At 40.1% G+C, this 21,091-nt stretch overlaps 1 protein-coding gene across 1 annotated transcript in view; it reads left to right on the forward strand.

The window, feature by feature from the left end:
* The first annotated feature begins 318 nt into the window (after positions 1–318).
* The window catches only part of mcf2la (mcf.2 cell line derived transforming sequence-like a), a 68,852-nt gene continuing 48,079 nt past the window's right edge, over positions 319–21,091 (forward strand). The window contains exon 1 of the mRNA XM_078290997.1: positions 319–409. The gene's annotated coding sequence lies outside the window, so the exon portion shown is untranslated. The remainder of the gene's footprint in view (positions 410–21,091) is intronic.

Consider the following 21,091-nt stretch of genomic DNA (forward strand, 5'->3'; position numbering starts at 1 on the left):
ACTTCCTCTGCTACACACAGCGGACATGAAGTGAGATAAACAATCACACACACACACACAAACACACACAAGCCTAATTGAGGAGGGAGAGGGCAGACCATCTTAGCTTGAGGAGACGACATTCGATTTGGCTCGCCGACACACACACACACACACACACACACACATATACACACACATGCAAACATATGGGTCTTGGTTGTGGCTGTATTAGAGCAGCTTACCATGGACAAGCTTAAAGACATTCAGATACTATGAAACACACACACAGATATGGCGACGTCTCTTTTGGAGTTGATTCAAGAGGGCCAAGAGGCGCTGAGTCGACTGCTTCACGATCTGTCTGTATCTGTTAGTCTGTTGACCCAGCGACACACACACAGGTGCCACGGACTGAGCCGGAGAACAGGTTAGGTGTTTGTGTGTGTGTGTGTGTGTGTGTGTGTGTGTGTGTGTGCTGATGGTGAAGGTACAGGTTTGAATTGTGTATTTTTTGTCCGGACAGGTTTAGTTTGTGTGAGTGTGTGTGAAGTTAAATTGGACATGCGTGTTTTTCAAAGTGTGTTATGTTGTGGTGTGTTATTAAATCAATGTGACAGGATGACAAGGCAGGATTTCCTATAAAGACGGGGAGATTCCCCCTGCTGTGTTTCCCCCTCATTATTCAAACATAATAGAAGGACCTCAGTATTTTGTTTCTTCTAAAAACTGATTAACTGAACTCTTGATACAAAGTCTAACATTAAGTGTCAGGCAGAGTTTTACATGGATTTTTTAAGCTGTTGGCAAGCAAAATGCATTGGCAATTTGAGTGATAGTTGGGGAAGGAAAGTTGCAAAAAGTTTATTGTGTTTATATTTATATGCATAATTTATATACTCAGGAGAAATTCCAGATTGGGGCTTTAACCATCTGTTTTCATCCGAACAAGAGGTTTTAAGATGCAACTAAGTAGGTTAACATGGGACGAGCGCTGTATTAGTTCAATTTGCATGCACCCTTCTTTCTGTTCCATTGCTTTCATGTAGGAAGAAAATCTGCTCCCTCTGAAATATTGAGTGTGCAGTAGTGTTGCTAACCTGACTTTGTCCATAGAGACTAGGGAGGGAAAGTTACAATGTCAATCCCTTGTGGTTGTTGTCAAAGCTCATGAATGAAATGTGACAGTGTTTCCATTCCTATGTGGGACCTAAACCGTTATTGGTCAATCTCATTGATTTCGTATGTGGATCATTACCAGTGTATGACAAAAGGATTGTTGTCTTGGTGTGCAAAAGTTAGTTGTGCTTAGGAGTTAGTGTATTCCTTTAAATCTGGATTGAAGTTGACAAACTTGTCTGTTCAAAACAAACTCTTTTGGGGCATAATTATGACGTTAAATTGTTTTTTTGTCATCAGGAATGACCAGCAGGGGCAGTAGCTGTCACTTTCTGATGATTCTCTGAGTACTGTGTGGCCTTGAATGCAGCACTCCAGTGTTTAACCTTGGTAATTGATTACCTCAAATGGCCCTAGTGACTGGCTAATTGATAACTTATCCGACGTCTCCATACACCAGCTGGAGGAACGTATATGCAGGCTGTTGCAGGTCGACTGTCTAACTCGCCAAATGTATGGGCGAGAGACAGATAAGGTAGATAAACGGGCAGACAGACAAACAGAAAGGCAAAGACATGGATTAGAAAGACAAACAGACAGGTAGACAGTCAGAAAGACAGAAACGGTGTGTGTGTGTGTTTATCATGTCTGCCAGCCTGTGCTGTTACCGTCAACCAGCAGAAAGGAAACAGAATCATAAATACACCCAGGTTAACGGACAAGGTGAGTGTGTTGTGTTTCTAAATGTAATATGAGCAAACTTTCATTATAGTTCCTCTGAGGACCTGTTGTTGTGGAGACGGGAAGCGAGCACAATTTTGCCAGTCCTCACTTTTAGGGTTACAGGTTAAGGTCAGGTTCAGTTTAGACACTTAAGGAAGAAACAATATTGATTTTAATATGTTACTGTTAACAGCCTAATCAATATTTGTGAACTTGAGCAACTCAAAAAAATTGCTTTCACTTCATAGACACTAGATGGGAGGCTGATTTTGTGTTTGAGCTTTTCTACCTAAACAAACTGAGGACTTTTACACTGATCGAATGACCACATGGTTTTGTTATTGTTAAATTGAAGCTGACACGTTACCAGAGACACATCCAAGTTCAGTGTAGTTTGATAACACTCTTGGTTCATAATGTTAGCTGATGTTAGCAGTGAGCTAACTTATATTGTTAATGTTATATTGATCTGCAAACAAACCTGGTGCAATCCTTATGACAGCATTTGCAGTCTTAATCTTAAGTATTAGTAATATCGCAACATTATTTCATATCCTTAATGACATTTAGCGGTTTCTGCTAAAACTAGGTGACTTTAGCTGGTTAAAACTGATAGTGTTAAAAGTAGTTACAGGCTACAACTTACACAATTAGACCTAGTTGGTTTGGAGATAAATATAACCTGAACAACATGAACTACCTGACTGCTAACATTAGCTAATGTTATCGATAGGTGAACCACTGGTGTGACCAAGTCTTTGCTTCAGTATCATGTTCACTTCAATCCAGTTGCTGTAGCCTTTCATTTGGTCCTTGTTTTGGTAATTTGGCTTTCAGTTCATCGCTTGATGATATGGAGGGATAATTTTGGTGTGTATTTAAAATGTTTATACAAAAACAGCAATTGAGTCAGCAATTGTTTACGTCTGCTTTGCTGTCTCTCGCGTCGTGTTCCCCACCCCAAGTACGACATAAATCAGATATCGCCGCCAATGACACTGGAAGTTACTTCCAGTACTTCCGCTCTACCTCTGATTTCTCAAAGCAAGCTAAAACTAGCAAATTAAGCTAACAAACAAGCCAATAAAAGACTGCTAACTGACATGGATAAGACCATATTACTATGGTTTACTGCATAGCACTGACAAACTGACTATTTATGTTACGTAATGTCAGTATTATTGGCAATATCAATGTAATAGGCAGAACTGTACAAACAAAAAAAACAACCAAACTTGTGTTTATGCTAAGCTAACATAGCCAAAACACTTCAACTTTCAACTTTAATTTTGAGACACAAGATTACATGACTTGTTGAGATGGAGATTTATTGCAGTGGGTAGGTGTGTGTGCACGTGTGTGTGTGTGTGTGTGTGTGTGTGTGTGTGTGTGTGTGTGTGTGTATGTTTAGGAAGACATTTAAGTCCTAAATGCTAAATGGTTTGCTATTGAGACTTGCTGTCACAAAGGTTAGAACAGGTAGTACGAAAGAAGTCATATGTATATAGGTAAATATATATAGGTAAATATATAGAACTATCCTTTATTCTGTCTCTCTTTCACACACACACACATACACACAGATTTACCACACAGATGCAGTGAGAGGGAGGGGCAGAAGAAAGAGGAGTGGTGCAATCAATCGAAAAACTCTGACAGGTGTGTGTGTGTGCGTGAGAGAGAGAGAGAGAGAGAGAGAGAGAGGGATATAGACAGAGGGAGGGTTAGGAAACGGAGAAATGAGGAGAGCAGGATGAAGGCGATTCTCTTCTTCTCTCTACCTTCGGAGATGAAGACAGGAGGGGAAGAAGAGGGGAACGGAGGGAGGGGTGAGATGAAGGAATGCTTGGGTAAGAAGGAATATGGAGGAGAGAGATTCGTCTGCATCTCGCTGGAGGAGATGGAGAGCTACTACAGATACACCCAGTGCTGTCAGCGGCTGCACAGTGAGTTTTGTAGGGGCGTGTGAACGTGTGTGTGTCGCTGGGTTTTTGGCTGTGTTGTTTGAAGTGTGTGTCACTGCATGTAAAGGTCCATGTGGAGTTAAATTTGGGGTGTAAACAGTTTATGTTTTTGGCGTTCTTTTGACATGGAATTCAGAATATACCTACAGTATGTACTGATAACCTGTTTATTTGCCCCAAATGTTTCTCTGAAATCCATATTAAGCAGTGTGTCATCAGCGTAAGGGGACTAATTCTAGCTTACGGTTCCAATACTTAATGCTTTTGACTATGTCTCTTACCTGCACTCTGATCATATGTATTCAAAGGTGTAGTGAGCGTAAACCAATCTAAACTCTTTATCCACCTTTTTATTGGCAGAAGTGGTGACCCACCTTTGTAGGTTAAAGGATAATTTTGGTTGTTTTCAACTTGGGCCTAGTTGCTATCATGATGATTGATTGTTTTTTTAAAATTTCATCACTTACTTCACTGTAGAGCGTTCATACCTCCAGGTCACCGGGTCCGTTGCTATCCCAACACACACACACACACACACAGGGCCAACAGCAATCTCCAACAGTTGAATCCAAAAAGCGATTAAAACTCATCTTTTCAACCCAATAACACTCACGCTGCAATTGAACCTTCCTACATCCAATGTCCAATCATCCAGTACCAGAAACTTGCGTATATTGCGGTATTAGATGTTATTTTAACTCGCATTAACTCATTGGCAAGTGGACTGTTGGGCTAGACATCCTAGTGGTAATTAACTACAAGTAGGATATGTGGGAATTGTTGGTAGGCTGTAATATCTCCCACCCGGCATCACAAATTGTGTAAGTGTGTCAACACAAGCGGTAAAATCAGCAGCAAATCCACCGATGTTGGTGGTCCAAGGTGGGCCAGTGTCTGTGGTCCAAGAACCACAGATGTTTTGCAGCTCCAGTTAGCCAACTGGCAAACTTGAATGCCAGTGAAGGGACTCTGGTCAAAATATAAACAAAAAATGTAAATGCAATGACTTATTGTTTTTTTCAGTCAATCGTGACCTATTACACATTTACCATTAACCTCTTACCTATTTCACTGGGCTTCAATCTATTTACTTATCCCGAAAAACTGTTTGGCTCCGCCCATTGAGGTGTAACTCAACCACTGAGGTTATTTATGCCTCCAGAGCAGCTGTGCCTCTGAGAAATGTTTGTGGAACTAAATGGCCAGTCAGCGAATTTGCCCATCTGCATTGCTCCTACATGTTATCATGTGTTTCATGGCTGCGCTGAGGATTCACTCCTCACGTCTTCTCCTCATGTCTTCTCCTCATATCTTCTCCTGTGGCCCAGGTCCTGATAGGAGACCAAAGTACAGCCTGGAATAAGAACTGATGCTGTTGAAGGAAATGGCAGAGTAAAATACTACATCCTTATTTACCTAAGGTGGTACAATAGATGGCTGTATAATTACCTGACAGACTGCTGCTGTGTGACAGAAAGGAGGAGAGAGAGAGGTGTGTTTGTGCACCGCTGATCGGTGTGCATGTGTACGCTGTGCAATATTCGCTTGATGATTTTTATATCTCCTTGGCTTGTCGGTGACTGTCTAAATTTGTTCTAGCCTATTCCCTGTGGGCCTAGGTCTGTATTTAGAGCGTGTCTGATGATTATTTTTAGTAAGAGCTATTCTGAAAATGCTGTGTCACAAAGACATTAAACGTGTTGTGGAGTTAGACAGCAAACAGCAGTCTGTCTGATGTGGAAATGACTATGTGAAAGTGTTACACTGAGCATAGTTTGAAGAATGAAGACAAATTCTAGTCGAATAGATTTTGAATACCTGAAAGAAGAAGAGGAGTGCTGCTTTGTCTTACCAAGGTTCCCACTCTCACTTGGTCATTGAAACGTCCTTTAAGTACATGTCCAAGGACTCACAATTAGCATGTTTTGGGGTGTGACATGATGTTGGTCAAAATTAGACATCATAGAGGCCTCATTTTTTTACTCATGATCTTGTAAAGTCAAGAAATCCTTCATTTTCAAACTGCTGCTGCATCAACACAAATCTCCATCACAGGGTTTTCCTCAGGATGTGAAGAGTTGATCCTCGGACCCAGAGAGGCCCATAGAACTGAGAGATGAATTTGGGTGCTATATTAAATATAAAAATATAAAAGAAATCAAGTGCTTTCATTCATTCAATTTCAAAAACCTTAAAGGTCTCAAATCCAAATTTTAAAGGATTTTGTTTAGATATCAGACAAAAAAAAATCCCAAATGAATGCAATTATGTTCTGTAAAAATGCAAAATTGCAATATTTAGGAGCAAACATACATTTTGAAACAGCACCACCAAAATCATGTGATTTCACATTGTCCGGTTGTCAGCTCCCACGGTGTTTCCCTGCCTGATAACCCATCGTGACTGGCAGGTTCCCTCGAGGCACAGCTTCCTCTTTCATGATCTCTCTCTCTCTCTCTCTCTCTCTCTCTCTCTCTCTCTCTCTCTCTCTCTCTCTCTCTCTCTCTCTCTCTCTCTCTCTCTCTCTCTCTCTCTCTCTCTCTCTCTCTCTCTCTCTCTCTCTCTCTCTCTCTGTGACATCAGTGACACTTGTTGACCTCTGAAATTACTGGAGTTTAATGCCTAGTCAGCATCTAGGTCACAAGTATGTATGTTTGTGTGTGTGACCCTGACTCCTTCCTGGCCTGTGCTTTCACAGACATTCTTATCTCTCAAGTTCACTGTCCTCTGACAGCCAGGGGAGATTGTTTCAAAGCTGTTCTCAAATAGCCTCATTCCGAAACTTTGAGTGTGTGTTCCACTTTTTCTTATACAGTGGTTGGTAAACCGTACTGTATGATTGGGACAGATCAGCTCAGAGCATGTTCCATTTAGCTCATTGTAGTGATGCAGTCAGAAATACTTATTGTTATACAAAAATTGTTAAGGCCATCTACCTACCTGACTAATGTTTTTGTCCTGTCAATGTGTATGATTTTTCAGCGTTTCTTCAGTAATAATCTGTGACATTTTCATATAAATAAATGTCTGTTTTGCTACTCTCTGTCACTGATTGATTTAACACAATTTTTCTATTTTTATGTTCCTCCACCATAATACATGTTATGTGGGAAATTCTGTAATCATAGTGGCTTGTCTGTCTGTGTACAGACACATTCTTGTTGCTCCTATAGAGTAGGTGATCTGATTAGATTTTGGAGCACCTTGCTGCATAAACTTGTATATTATTGAGGAAAAATGACAGGACATTAGACAGGCTCAAGTGCCTCTTGTTGGAACTCATTCGTAATGGGGATTTCCTTGACATCTGGTGACGGCCATGGGATATACTGTATCATTGATCATCAAACTGTTTGACTGTGGATGGAAGCTTTGTCATCCTGGAAAAAACACTCCCATTAGAGTAGAAATAAATCACCATCAGATGAAGGAGATCATGGTTTTGTACTTACTGGTGTTTACCTTGCCCTCTTAAAGGCTTGAGTGGATCCTAATGCAGAACATAAAGTACTTTCCTATAATTGAACAGTTGTTTAACAATGTATTTCCTGAATTGTAACTTGAACTGGATAACAGGGTGGCCTAGTGGTTAGAGACTGTCCTATAGACAAACTTCACAGGCTTGATGACCTATTTTCCTATAAGTCACCCTGAATGAGAACATCAGCTGATGTCAAATATGTTAATGTAAAATTTACCTACTTATCTGATGTGATCAAAGCTTTCTTCACATTTATATGAGGTGTTAAAGATTCAATAAAACACAGAGACCATTGAGCCAACTGTATTGGAGGGTTGTGAGACAGATTTGAGTCCACAATGTATAGGCAGTCCTGTATGCATCAGGAGTTTTAGTGCTGGAATCTGTGGTGTGGTCAGAACATGCCAGCAGTATTTCATTTGTTTTATTGAGTTTTCCTAGAAGCTGTGAGATTAATGATTGACTGTCAACAAAGGCTTGGCACTTCGCAGGAAAACTGGATGTGGGTTGCATCTTGTAAAACAATAAAAAAGGCTCTTGTGGCTCTTCTGTCACATGTACAGTCAAACACATGGCCTTTTTGTGAGTTGCTACAATGTAATATGGATTTCATGTCAAAAGATTAATACAAGGCAGTTTTTGATTATAGTGACATCTGCAAAAAAACAACTTGTAACTATTTTCATTTTGAACTAATCTTATCTTGGCGCGTCTTCATTTCCCAAAATCAATCCGAATAAAACAATTTCAGTAGTAAAACCACTCCACCACACTCCCACCACCTTTTAACGTGATCCAGAGTTAGACCGATATATTATTAGGCTGGGTTTCAGTGGAGAGTTTTAGTGTCCCGTGATGGTCTAAATGCTGTTTCAGAGGCTTTTCACCCTGACAAGAATAAAACTCTGGGGGAAACACTGAATACTTAGAATTCCGATTCAGAAAACTTTATTCGCTATCATCCGGACAGAGCATTGTCTTCGACATGGGCTCACCGATCAATAAAACACTAAAAAACATCATTAAATAAATACAGTAGGGCTGAAACGATTCCTCGAGAAACTCGAGTAACTCGATTACTAAAAATCATCGATGCAAATTCTTTGCATCGAAGCTTCGTTTAATCCATATAACTATATACACACTCAGTGTTTCGCACGGATGATTATTACTGTTGCACAACGCGCTGGAGAAAGAGAGAGAAAATAGCGAGGGGCGAAGAGAAGAGACAGGCCAGAGAAAACGACAGAAAGTGTCCAAAGTTTCGGATCCAGTGTTGCCAACTTGGCGACTTTGTCGCTAGACCTAGCGACTTTTCAGACCCCCCTGGCGACTTTATTTCTCAAAAGCGACTAGCGACAAATCTGCCGCCTTTCCTGACCACGGGAAGCAATGTTAATGTGTTGAATCCCAAAGCATTTGGCAATAAATTGGTTCGGCTGATGCCGGTTTTCTCTACTTGCTTGTCTAATCCAGAGAGGTCTGACGGTCACAGCGCTTCCCACACACAGCGTAGCTCCTTCCCTCCGCTGAGAGCAGGGACTGTAGGATAGGGTCCACTTGTAATTGCTACCGGCGTACGCCGAAACTGGCCCGGGTGGGCGGAGTCAGCACTTAATATTAAAACGGGATGAGATGAAGGCTAGTAAAGAATGCACATTAATTATGGCTATATGTAATGGCTAGTTAAGAACGTAAATCAATATGGTGGCTAGTTATGATGTCCCTAAGTTAGCTAAGTTTTGCTCAAGAAAATAACCACAGAAAATAAAATGCTGCAGTCAATTTGTGAAAGCCTGAGCTTCAGTCATGTTATTATTATGATAGTCACACACATACACACACATACACACACACACACACACACACACACACACACACACACACACACACACACACACACACACCTACTCCCCTCACAGTGATGCATAAAATACCCCAGAAAGCAAAATATCAGGTGGTGTAAGTGGCAATTGGAGCCTAAAATGCACCAGTCCAATACAGCAGGTATATTCAGTTTAGTTTGATTGCAGTGAGTAGGGTCAGCAGGTGTAGGGCAACCCTTCAACATAGTAAATAAATGTACATTAGCCAGTCTTATGAACTTGTATGATATTTAGGCCTAGTAATAAATATCAATAATAATAATTATTTCACCTTGTTTTCAGTAAATCACAGTGTCGTATGGACAGCTTCGTGCGGACAGCTTTTCTCTTTTGTATATTTACTATTGCTCTTTAATAAAGCAAAAGTATTTCTTATCCGATTACTCAATTAATCGATGGAATAATCGGTAGAATACTCGATTACTAAAATAATCGATAGCTGCAGCCCTAAAATACAGTATATACAGGAGACAAACAAGAAAGCAGCAATAACATCAGATACAGCAAAAGCAATCTAATACGCCATGTTGTTAGTGCTGCAAAGGTGCAGAGTAAGTCTTTTTGCTAGTTCATAGTTTTGACTGGGGAATAAAAGTGCTCCTCCTCCTCCATTCTCCCACTACAGCACTCCTGTCTTCCTGTCTTCCCTGTTTTCTTTCCTTTCTTTTCGTCTGCTAGACTGCGAATAGCACTGTAGACACAACTCAATAAGGACTGGATCTTATTATTGTGTTGAAATGTCCCATTCTCTTCGCATCACAACAGTCGGTCCTTTTTATACCCAACTTTATTGGTTAATGGAGGTCATATCTGCTGACAGTCATGCTCCGGAGTTAACTAGAGGTTGCTCCGGCCTTGACATCCCCAACCTGGTCAGGTAATCTAGATGACATAAGTCCCATCCGGGTTATTTTTCTGGTCATTGGCTCCAGGTGATATTTTTTAAATGGGTAGAAAAAGTGTAATTCACTAATGTAATTCATTCTATTAAACTGAGATGATAGTAGTACATCCTTCACCTGCTTCGCCTCAATGCTCTGCTTTGTCTTTTCATTTGGTCCATTTAGCGACTTCTCAGGCTTTATTTTCTACCTTTTATATGAAACGGAATCCTTAATTTCAGGACGTTTTTGCACTGAATCAAGCCCGAAAACCCCCTAAAAGGATCAAATGAAAAGCACAAAACAGGTTGGGGAGAAGGAGGTGAAGGACGTCACAACCAACGCCGCGGTTTAAAGCTGAATCACAACAGATGAGTCCCATCCCCACTAATTAAGACGCTGTAGATTCACCTTATTTGCACACCTTATGTACACTTCTCCACCCACAGGAATTGAGGAATCGCAACTTCAGAGTTCCTGCTCTGTCCAGAGAAAGCTGGACTCACCAACGTTAGATCTTTTCCTCTCTCGTCTCTTCGGTATCTTTGGTATAAAGCATCACAGACCGGCCGGGTTGGTGAACATGAGCGAGCTGTGTGACGTTTACTGACGTCACCTTACAGGGATTTATGGGTATTGAAGTTCAACATTTTCAAACAGTTACCTCTCACTGCCATTAGGGGCCGCCGACGTGCAAAGTTGCCCAGTGCAGCTTTAACTGACATTTGAAGACACTGTCCATGTCCACATTTAAGCATGAGAGCTTGGGCAGCACAACACACACACACACACACACACACACCCCACCATGCCACCCATCTATAAAATGTACAGTACGTGACTGGCAAGAAGCCAACAGCAAATTGGCCTAATGACTGCCTGGCACAACATCTTTAACTCTTGATTTAGAGAGTGAGAGTGAAGGAAAGAAGGGAGGGAGATTTGTTTCTGTTGTGCCATAAAGAAAATTAAATGAGGGGCAAATTGAATGAGGACGGCTCATAATCCCTTGTGACATTCTTTTCTCAAAACCGATTATTTGAGTTTGTATGAATGTTTTTTTTTCCACTCTCTTTGACTCTCTTCCCTCATCCTGGGCTTTATTATTCTGTGCTTTAAGTAGCTCCCTCTATTCTCTCACTCATTTATTCTGTCATTCAAACTAGGATTCGACTGGTTTTTGAAAGCCAATACTGATACAGATTTAGTTTTTTTTTTTGGGATTGAAGCTGTGGATAGCCAATATTTCAGGCCAATATTCAATATCTTTAAAAAATGTTTTATTCTTGTCAGGGTGGAAAAGCCTCTAGAACAACATGGGATACTAAAACTCTCCAGGGAAACCAAGGACAATGATAATAATAATAACAATAAAACATATTCATCATGCATACTTGTGTGGAATCTGATCAAAATGCCTCATTAGAATCAATTCAGGTTAAGGTCTTCCCATAGACAACCAGTTTAGTATTGATTGATTCTACAATAAATATGTAATCAAACAAACTGCATCATATCCATCACTTCAGAAGTCGATGACACTGATTGGCTGTTATCCAATTTTTCATAAAAGGACAACAACAGTGAACTCATATATTGGTCCAAGCCTAATTCAAACTGTCCTCTCCTTCCCACCTTGTTCTGTTCTCACGTTTGTCGGCTACTGGTTGTTTCAGCCTGTGAGTCACTTCTCAATTGGTCTCTTCCTGTTTACACTCCGGCCGACCAATAGTGTTTGATCTTGGGACGGAAGGAGCCAATAGTGTTTGATCTTCACCGACACAGACCGGGGGGGAAAAGTCTCAAATAAATAATGCATCTGGGAGTTAGTCTGGCCCTAGTCTGCACAACATCCCATGCACACACACACACACACACACACACCGGTCTCCTTTACATCCCGTATACACACACGTTAGTCTACCCTGCATCCCATGGACACACACACACATACATACACATACACACACACACATCATGAAATAATTTTTAATACTTAGCTTTTTTTATTTCAGGAGCTTTTGAGGCTTTGAAGTCTTGCATCAACTGACCACTACACACACACACACACACACACACACACACACAACCATGTTTCTTCTTCTGTCTTCATCATATTTGTCAGCTAGCACTTTCTTCACTTCCTTCTATCTTTCGTCTCCTTTATCACTTTTATCCTATGAAGTGTTTTTGATCGCTCTGTTTCAGGCTGCAAGGTTCTCTAATATGAAAATGGAAAATAATCCTTGCTGTAGTCAACATCTGATTATCTAGAAATTAATAACGACCAGTAATTATTTTTGAGCTGTTGTATAATCTGCCTATATGACCATTTGATTAGATGGATTTCTGTCAGCATGACTCCATATTTCACATCATATTAATGTTTATTGAATTGCAATTTTCAGATGTTTTAAAAGTCGGGTATCGGGAATTTTCACCCACATAAAATTTGAACTAGAAAAATCCGCTTCCTGGACAAAATGTGTGGACTATCTGAAACCTGAAATTGATAAATACAAATACAGTCGATTATCAAAATAATTATTGATTAGGCTAATTTTCTGTCGATTGATTAATCAGCACTACTTTCAGCCAGCCCAGTAATTCATTTTTCGGTATAATTCTTTGCTAAGCATCAGTTATCTGGTTAAGAGGTGAATGTGAATCCAGAGCTGTTGGAGGATAAATCACCAGAGACAGGAAATGAACTATTATAAACCCTCTGCCATTTCCTCTCCCAGAGTCAACATGCTGCTCTATCATCTAAATCTGACACACACACACACACACGCACACACACGCACACTCGCACAAGCACAGATTTACTTGCACTTTTACTTTAAAGCGACACTGTCCTGTATCATTCCAGTTTAGGAGAACGATGACAGCTTTTCCTGAAAAGGTTTCATTACACAAGCCAAATGCACATTACTATGGATAACCTAATAAGCTAATATAATAAGCTAATAATATTAAAGCTGCACTAGGTAAGATGTTTATGTTAAAATACACTTGTCTTATCAGTCTAAATCACAAAGTGTGGAGTGTCCCATATCCATTCATTTTCCTAAAAGGTGAATTTTCTTATTCTGGGCTCTACAGTAATTTACAAAGAAATGATTTTTACAGTCAGTTAATAGCTTTAATGTTTCACATGATCGATTTTGATTCATATGCTGAAATACAGTAAATACAGTACCTCACTTCTTTAGTGATTTATTGGAAAAAATGCATAAAATTGACCTGTCGTCATTTTTATTAGGTAACATAATCTTGGCTGTTCAACTGTTAATCTTGTGAATCTTTTTGGTCTAACTGCCTTTCAGCACTTCCAACATACATGTGGTTCAATTTGGCCTATTAGTTCCAGCCTAGTTTGTGAGCTAACTTTCCTTGATTTAATATTGTTAAGCATAATCTATCTCGGCTGGCTGGGTTGTGATTTGAATCAGGTCTTGGCATGTATACTAGTTATGGAAGACCTATAGTCACATCCAGAGCTTGATTATAAATCTCAGTGGATCAAATTCCCCTGAATCCCTTCATTTATCCTTTTCTTATCTCAAACTTTAATTTCACCATCATCTAATTCCTAATCTCACACAGTCATTGTTTATCATCCACTCATGCCTAATCTCACTCATACTTTAATTTTTACCACCTCTCATCCTTCACGCATTCCAATATTTTAGCAATAACAAAATTTTTTGCCTTATAACAAAATACCACCGCATCCCAGCACCAGACCGCTGACAGAACTGCTCTATTTCTCAAAAGACATATGAAACATTTTTTAACCAATTTTCCTTAAATGAAAAATATAGACCCACAATGATGAAACCATTACTTGTTTCTGTCATGGGGAACAACCAGGATTAGCCCTGTGTCCTGTTTTGAACCTAGTTTAAAAACCCATCGGTGAATCAATGGATGGATGGATGGATGGATAGCTGGATTGATCCATCTATCTGACTTGTTGATGGACACTATGTACCTGGACAGGCACATAATCATTTTCAAAAGGGAAAACTTAATTTGCAAGTTAAGATGAATCTAGTTCTTTCACATATTGAACATTTGTGTACCGTGCATGGAGGTTAGAGAGATGACTGATGGGACTGATGGGATTTCAGCAGTACAGATGTCAGGTTAAGTAGGGGTAAGGTGGGTAGGGTGAGTCAGGGGGTTTTCCTGTGTGTGTGTGTGTGTGTGTGTGTGTGTGTGTGTGTGTGTGTGTGTGTGTGTGTGTCCACCCCTGGTATCATATAGCGGTGGGAGTGGATTATCCCCTGTGTGTCGGTCAGCAGTAAATCAGTGAGGAAGTCTGCTGATGTCTCTGATTCTTCTTGACCTAAAATCACTCCAGGTCTCTTCTCAGGTGTCTTGTAAAATGTATTACTGTGGTTCTTAAAGTGGCGTTCAATGACCGATAGCCAAAACATTTAGCCCTCTGTATGAACAAGTTGGACAACCCTTGCTGTACCATGATGTTCCCCCAAACGTTTATCTTTGGTAATAAACAAATTAGGCTTCATATTGTCTTCTATTTGGCTTCTGGCCCTGTATTTTTCACCTAAAACACTGCACACATATTAAAGGACCTATGTGTAGTGCAATATTGTTTATGGGAAATGTGGTCTTAATTTTGAGAAACGGAATATGCTGCATTTATCAAACAGCTGATTGGAAAATAAATGAAGCAGGTTCAATTGTATTTGAGATTACACTACCTGTGTTTCAGTTCCATCCTTTACAAGATTAGCGTCTCTACTGCAACTAACTACGCTGCCTTCCAAAAGCAAACAGCAGTAACTACCTGTGTGTTTTAAATGTCAAAGATAGTGACAAGGGTTTGGATTTTATATCACCAAAAATGATGCCCATGAAGGCTATTAAATGACATACACTCCAATTCTTTACCTACAAAACTTTGGGCGGGACTCAAAACCCTCCAGACATTTTTCCTTGGTTTGTTTCAGGTTACATGCCAGAATGACGAATGATACTTTCAGGTGCTTTGGACTAGTATGGCAAACAAATCCTTTTCTCATCTACACGTTATCCTCTCTCCTTCTTCTCTCCCCCAGTCCACTTCTCCTATACTCCTCTAGGAAGTTACAATCCCTCATAATTCTAATATCTACTGCTTTTTAGAGTAAGATAAGATGGAACTTCAATGATCCCCATGGGGAAATTGGGATGTGGCAGCAAATAGTCATGTGGCAGAAGAAAATAAGAATGCAGCAAATGTGTATTTAATCATGATGCAACCAGTGTTGGACAACAAAACTGTGCATTGTTGCATATGTGCATTACTAACTGTTCACCTTATGAAAAACCCCATATGGAGGAACCATATAGAAAGTGACTGTGCAAGGATGCATTGTTGTCAGTATTCGTTACGTTATTAGACTTGACTGTGCGTGTTTTAGAGATGAATTTTGAGTGTATGCGTGAGAAAGAAGGATGTGAGGAGTTCTTGTATTTGTTCTTGAGGTGAAAGAGAGCGAGTGCGAGCAGCAGAATGACAGTTTAGAGATGTGTGTGTTTTCCCAAGCAGGCAGGGAGTTGAATATATGAATTGAGCTCCCGAGGGTCTATTCACACTCTCACCAGCTTCTAACTGTTTCTGTGTGTGGCACACTGGTTCCCCCTGCTGTTAGCATTGGCATTGTGTGTGTGTGTGTGTGTGTGTGTGTGTGTGTGTGTGTGAGTGTGTGAAAAGCAGAGGAAGAGAGAGAGACAGAGGCCTTCTTTCCATTGGACATAAACATGTGTCTTGATTCGGATTGTGTTTAGATAGGATTTGGCTGGATTACAGTTACACTTAACGTTAAAATGCATCTCCAGTATACACAGTGAAATCAGATTTCTCTTTCCTTTCACCAAAACACAGTTCACAGTGCATGTCCCTTCCTCTGGTAATATTTACATGCTTTAAAATTGGCAGTAAACGCCTCGTCTCACTTGTTTCCCCATCCACCAGTATCCTGATAATTCATTTTGGCAAGTATGAACTGCCTGCCGCCTGTTTGACTTGCATCCGTTTCCTTGTTGGTTCTGTGTGTTAAAGTTTATTTAGGTTTCTGTAGTTGTTATATGTGGATTGGATTTGAATACAATCTGATCACCCATCTTTATGGAGGTGGAAAGGGGATTATTGTTTAAGCTTGTGTTCCTCTCTCTGTGTACAATTTGCAAACCTGATGTCATCAACATTGCCGTTACTCAGTTAGCATGTTTGATAGTTTTGGTTTAGTTTGAGTTTTTCAAAGTATTGTAGTTTTAGCTTTTCTACATAATTTAGTTTTTATTTTCAATTTCACTTTAAAGCCGAATATGTGGAAATATGGTATATTTTCTTCATGTTTAGGAAAGTACATCCTTTATGTTTTTGACTTGACTTCAGGTGTATTCCTTTAAGTTGGGAGAATAATTGACCCTCATGACAGAAATGAGTGCTCTAGGAGGTCACTAGGAGGATAAATGACAAAAGTTTGATAAAAATTAGATAATCTCCCAATGTATCAGTTCCATAATTGGAGCAGATCAGGGTGGGAAATCTCCTGTAATAGTTGTAGAATATTTGGCTCTGAAGACAACTTTATACTAGTTTTACTTGCATTGAATTTCTTATTCCTTTTAAGCAAACTTGAAATGTGACAAAAAATAAATTATGAAAGTGTGCTTCCATCTTTCGAGTCTTTCAAGAATTGATTAGTATTGGCCGGTTGTTCTTTGCTCTCAGCTAATGTTGCTCATATTTCATATACTGCCTGAAGACCAAAACAAGGAAATGCGTTTGGCAATAATCGAATTCAGCAACTAATGGCCATCGAGCCACAATGGAGACTTATACGTGGGAATGATGGAGCGTTTGACATTTCTGGGAGGGGGACAGATATTTTACAGACACTTCAAAACGTCCAAAGCCACTTTTGAACTGAAGACTGAACCAAGCCTATGTAATTATTCACTATTATTCATCTGAGAAATGACACTGGCTCAATTGACAGATGAAAAAACGCATTTCAAATGATACCAAATACATGCATATTCATACACATAATACATACAGTATATGTATATTGATGGTAGGGCCTCAGATTTAATACAGAGGCTTTGCAGGCTTTTTGTCATGATATTTCTGATTGAATATTTAGTATTGAACTGAAGTGTTCGAACATTATTTTGTACTTGAAACAACAACAATGATAATAACGTAATTACTGTAGTTAACTATTACTATTATAATTCTAACTATTATTATAACTAGCTTCCTGGGAAGCCACTTATGATTGGACACAGGTGTGAAAGGGAGCTGTGGCCAATCCCACTCTGGCCACCCACTCTGTATTAATGTGTGTGTGTGTGTGTATGTGTATGTGTGTGTGTGTGTGCACTTGTTGATTTATTGTGCAGGATCTGAAGGAGTTTGATCACTGTATCTAGTTTTGCTCTGTCTGTGTGTGAAAAGAATGTGTGTGAAATGTGAAACCAGCTGGGGGCGGACCGTCTGAAACCCCGCCTCTCTGGCTGGCCCGACTGTCTGTGTGTGTGTGTGTGCGTCAGTGTGTGGAGGGGGGAGGTGTGTGTGTGTGTATGTGCTGCACCGTGCGATGAAAGAGAGTGACAGCTCAGTAAGCGGCTGAAGTCCTCGGCTGTGGCGGAATGGACTGCCTCAACTTCCACCGCGACTTTCTCTGACAATGTATGGGTGTGTGTGTGAATGTGTTTGAAGAGTGTGTGTGTGTGTGAGTGTGTGTGGGCACGTGTATAAAGTGGCATAGATGTATCGGGGAAAGAATGGCTCTAAACCGAATGTCCCAACTGTGCCACGATATCACCAGGCTATGGCTGCAGCTCAAGATGATGACAGGTATGGTGCGTGTGTGTGTGTGTGTGTGTGTGTGTGGCAAGTGAGTGAGGTAGAGTGAGACTGTTAATTTTTCATCCGTGTGTGAGTATTGGGTGATTGTGTCTTACATGTGTGTGTAAACAAGATGTATTATTATTATTATTATTATAGAGACAGATGAGAGAGTTCTGCAGTTGCTTTCCTGTGTATTTGTCCAAGTGTGTGTGTGTGTGTGTGTGTGTGTGTGTGTGTGTGTGTGTGTGTGTGTGTGTGTTGGCAAAGAGTGTGGTCCAGTTGTTACTTAGGTACAACAGCAGACTGTGGAAATCTTTGGCATTAGTGGTAGACCAGGTGGTAAAGTAAAGCCAGAGTATATGATGATTTAGATTGACAGTTCTACCAATCATGTTATTTCTATGTAACCTACAACGTTACTCTGTATTAGGGTTAGACTGATATATAAGGCAGATATTGCCCTAAAAATCAGATCTGGTCCTGTCAGTTTGATGGATATGATGCAGTTTGTTTGATTACATATTTATTGTAGAATTGATCAATATTATAGTGGTTGTCTATGGGAAGACCTTAACCTGAATTGATTTTAAAGAGACATTTTGATCAGATTCCACACACGTATGCATTGTCCTGTGTTTCAATGGAGAGTTTTAGTGTCCCATGGTGGTCTAAATGCTGTTTCAGAGGCTTTCCACCATGACAAGAAATACTGAACACCTATTTTGGAATTTCTTTGGCATGAAAATGGCCAAATATAAAGATATTGAGTCGCAGCCCAAAAACCCATCAAAGAACACACACAAATATATTAAACACACAATCATTTTGTGTCAAATCTCCACTTCATAAATTAACTTGACATGACTTGATGTTATCCACACTGATGTTGTCACATAACCCAAAAATCCCATCACTGCTGATCCTTTCTCTGCATTACTAGCCATCAAAAGCTTAGATATGCACTATAAGGTGGACAGTGTGTTTTAACCCTGTGTTGCAGTGAGGAGTGTGTTAACATGAGGTTTGTCCATTCACAGCACACACACACAGTCCCATTAACACACACAGTATCTCCTCTCCTCAGCTGGGAGCAAAGTTGGGACAAAACCCTTTTGAGCGTTTGAATGTCAACATCTCCTCCCCTTTCTTTTCCTCTCCATACAGTCTGCAGTGTGTGTGTGTGTGTGTGTGTGTTCGTGGGTTTACTCCATCCCATTTATTCTTTATGTGCACTAATAACAAAACAGTTAACCACATCACTGATAATAACCCATGCAGCCTCTGCCATGCTTTTCTTGGCCTCTTATGGGCTTTATCAGGTGTGTGTACAGTAAGGTGTGTATTTGTCCTGTTGCTGTGCAGATGGACTGAGCGTGCCCAGTTTGTTTCAGCACTGTTTTCCCTGCTAGCAGATGGACTGAGGTGATCCTATGAGAGTGGTTTAAGAAACACATACACAGGCTGCTCACACACACACACACACTGGCAGTTGGAACCAAGGTGTCAACCTTTCCTAGCAGTGCTTTTTGCCAAGTCAAGATTAGAAGTTGACAAGGAATCAGCTAAGCGCTTCAGGCAATCTGGGATGTGTGTGTGTGTGTGTGTGTGTGTGTGTGTGTGTTAGAAGAAATAGAAGCATTTATTCTCCCAGTTTTGTTTGCTGTCTGCCTCAACAGCAGCAGCGCTATCACTAAACACTGTACTGTATGTTTTAGTGAATTGAGTTTGTGCTCCAGAGGAAATTCTTTTTCACAGCCAGTGTGCACGAGAAAAATACACGACTCAGTTACACACCCATTCACAAAAACAGTTTCAATGGCCATGCACAACAAGCAGCAACAGTTTGACAGTAATTACAGAGGGACAGTATCATCAGGAGGAGATCAGCAAGAGAACAAGATCAATCAACTCAATTAAAATCCAATAAAAAGATAAAATGGATGAGATGAATCTTTAATGATCCCTGAGGGGGAATTGGATGATTGCAGCAACTATGATAGATGACATATTGATGTTTAAAGATGCAGCATCTTTGTCATGATAATATACAGTTCCTGTTGGCTTGAAATAATTCTCACTATTGATTATTAACAGATTTACAGAATAACACATGAATTCGAGTACTTTCCCTCTCGTGGGCCACCGTAGGCAATTGGGTGATTCTTTCCAGTGTGTTCTGGCTGAGAAAAATTTATAGTTTTTTGATCAGAAAAAAAACAAGTACGCAGCCTGAAGCAGTAAAAATTGTTGGGCAGTAGAGAAAATCCCAACCAACACAAACCACTGCAGCAACAAAACATAAAACAATCAATATCATAAAAAACGTAACAATGGAGGGGTGGAAGATGGACCGATTTGGGACAGAGAGAAGAAAACTGCACCATTCTCAATGCAATTATTTCGTAGTTCAATAAAATTGCCCCCCAAAAAAGACAGAATGCTCCTAAAAAACAAAAAGCCCTCTGAAAAAGTTAATTTGGTTCAAATGTGCAGCATTGGCTGTTCACATGATCAGATTTACACCAATTCAAGACCTTGTTGTTCAACTTATGCAGACTTAGACCATATAATAAAAAAAAAACACAAACAACTTTTTATTAATAAAATGTCAGTCTTCTTACTTTCCCTAAATTTCTGATGTTGCATGTCCTAAGGTGAATCCAGCGCAGCCTCAGTGACCTTTACAACTATTAAAAGACATCTTGCCTTCAGTGCATGATGTCATTGTGTAAGACTAGTGTCAGGTTTTTCCTACAGCACTTTGTTTCTTTTGGGGCAAGTAAAAACACAGTCTTGGTGGATTCTTAACGTTTTGGCCGCCTCTCTCTCTCTGTGTGTCTGTCATTTCTTCCTTTTTTTCCCCTTCCTCTCTCTCTTCCTCTGTTTTCATGTTTTTTTTCTTCTCTGTGTAGTATAATGACTGGTAGCTATGGCCAGAGGCAGCTAAAAAAAGGCTGGTGTAATAACTGCTGGTTTTACTCTCAGTGGAGCTTTTCAATGGGGGAGGGAGGGAGAGGGGGGGGGGGGGTGTGTGTGATTCATACAGTATCTCAAGTGCATGGTTTGCAGTTTAGCATACACTATGTTGAGTGATAGTAGGCTCCATGCTAACACTTTAGCATACACTATGTTGAGTGACAGTAGGCTCCATGCTAACACTTCAGCATACACTATGTTGAGTG

The sequence above is a fragment of the Centroberyx gerrardi genome, chromosome 21 (assembly GCF_048128805.1).
Source record: "Centroberyx gerrardi isolate f3 chromosome 21, fCenGer3.hap1.cur.20231027, whole genome shotgun sequence".
Taxonomy (NCBI): Eukaryota; Metazoa; Chordata; class Actinopteri; order Beryciformes; family Berycidae; genus Centroberyx; species Centroberyx gerrardi.